Genomic DNA, 2,134 nt, shown 5'->3' on the forward strand with positions numbered 1-2,134 from the left:
GGGGTTACTGAAGAAGGAAGCTGTAAGATAGCCTTGAGAAAAGAATAATATTTGGTGGAGAGGAAAGGGGGAGGGCACTCCAGGGAGAGGGAACAGCACAGGCAAAGGCACGGAGGTCCGAAAGTATGAACTGAGCTTGCGAGGAAGCTAAGGGCAGGGGACCTTGAATGCCAGACAAAGGCAGGGCTGGCCGGGTCACCCGCTGCGAGGGCAGAGGAGTCTGGTGAAGGCTCCAGCCATGTGAGCTGACCCCTTTAGGATTAAGTCCTCCTAAGGAGGGCTGTTGGGCTCAGGGTCCCTGTCAACCTGGGAGAAACACTTCCTTTCTCTGTCCATCTCCCCACCCCTCTGCCACCCCTGTGGCCTTGGCTTATGCAGGGGTCTAACAAACCCCTTCCCCTAAGGCAGTGGTTCTCAACCTTCCTAATGCCGCAGCCCTTTAATACTGGTTGAGAACCGCTGCCCTAAGGTGTCCTTCGCCAGTTCCTGGTGGGACACTCTTCTTCCCCACCTCCCCCACAGGGCTCCTCTGCCTGCCCTCCCCCACAACCATTCCCAAACTGAGGACCCTTCCCTTTAGAGCTCCATCACTCAGAGCTGCCCAGACACCCAGATCCTCTTCTGCCAGCAGAGCCGGGCAGCTCAACATCCCCTTCCTATGCCCCTGAAAAGCCTTCCCATCTGGCCAAGGCTATGCCGGGCACTCCCCTATCCCCACTGCTGCCCCAACACCTGCTGGATAAGGAAACTGAGGCACAGACAAGTGCAGCCCAGGGACTCAACACTGGGGTACTGCGACTCTGAAAGCAAGAAAGGGGACGGAAGACTCCCCGTATCAAGTAGCTGGGCCCTCCAGAAAGGCTGGGCTGTTGGGCTCAGTACCCCCTGCACCCCCCCTTGAGGGGTTCCCAACAGCTGTGTGGAAATTAGCCCCACTGGCAAGTGCCAGCCACTCCCCCTCTGTATGTCCCCTCCCTGCCTCCAGCTTGCCCAGGCAGCAGAGGCTGAAGAGAAAGAGAAACGGTGCCCTGTTGTTGCCGCTCTGATTTCGCCACCCTCAAGAGCTGAGCTGGGTCTGCTGACCTCTGGACAGCTTGGGCGTCTCATCTTACCCTTATGGCTGGCAGAAGGGGCAACTTCTGTAGGGAACCCCGCTGCCTCCAGGCCTGCTCACCATGCCTGCATTGTCACTGAGGCCCCTTAGCAACGGATGGGACTAACTCTCCCATGCACATGAGGACACTGGGCAGAGAGGGCCCAACGCTTGCCCAAGTTCATAAGAGAAGGGAGTGAGGGCTGGGGCTAGAATTTAAGGCTTAGAGAAATCCCCTGAAAATCCACCCTTACACAGGGGACCGAAATCCCCTAAGCTGAGAGAAGTGGTACAGCTGCGGCAGCTGCAACTTCCTGGCTGGGCTGGTCCAGCTGCCTGGATTGTCTCAGAGGCTGTGACTGGACAGTCCGGAGGAAGGCAGACTCCCCGGCCCTCTTCCATCCTAATCCCTTACCTTTCTCAGGCTCCACAACCATCCTGCCTGCTCAGGTTCAGGGGACCTGCCAGAGGGGTCTTTGTTCCAAACCTGGGGAGCCCCCTGCCTCCATTGCACCCTGGCCCGCCTCCAGGCCCGCTCTGCCAGCTGGGGCTGCTGTTCACAGACAGCATGGCTCCCCACCTCTCCCCGCCCCTGCAGGAAGCGCCCAGCCTGATTTCCTACAAGTGTTTGTCAGAAGGAGGGGGTTTGTCTGCGGTGCAGAGCCAGAGCAGAGCTTAACCCCTTGCAGGCCCTCTGCATATCTGTGCTGCCCAGGAAAGGATTCCCAGAAACTTCTGATGCCTGGAGCTTGGGACTATCACCACTAAGGCCCTCAAGATACCTATAGAAAGGGAAATTGAAGCTCAGAGAAGGTCAGCGGCTTGGCCAAGGTCACACAGCAAGCTGAGCCTGGGAGGAGGTCTCTAGCTGCCTCGCCTCAGCCCTTTTCAACTATGGCATGACCTTGGCGGAGGCTCCCTTTTCACTAGGCCTCAGGGGCCACCCGCACAATGGGAGCACAGACAGAGGTTGGTGTGCCCCTCCATCTCTGACTCTGTGTCCTGTCTGCCAATGTGCAATTCGACATCTGGGGGAGGCTG

The 2,134-nt window shown here is 58.2% G+C and overlaps 1 protein-coding gene across 1 annotated transcript in view; it reads right to left on the minus strand.

The window, feature by feature from the left end:
• Nucleotides 1-1,643, minus strand: part of AKNA (AT-hook transcription factor) — a 50,070-nt gene extending 48,427 nt beyond the window's left edge. Inside the window, exon 1 of the mRNA XM_023510566.1 lies at nucleotides 1,509-1,643. The gene's annotated coding sequence lies outside the window, so the exon portion shown is untranslated. The remainder of the gene's footprint in view (nucleotides 1-1,508) is intronic.
• Between the last annotated feature and the right edge of the window lie 491 nt (nucleotides 1,644-2,134).

The sequence above is a fragment of the Otolemur garnettii genome, unplaced genomic scaffold (genome assembly GCF_000181295.1).
Source record: "Otolemur garnettii isolate 467f Iridium unplaced genomic scaffold, OtoGar3 scaffold00014, whole genome shotgun sequence".
Classification (NCBI taxonomy): domain Eukaryota; kingdom Metazoa; phylum Chordata; class Mammalia; order Primates; family Galagidae; genus Otolemur; species Otolemur garnettii.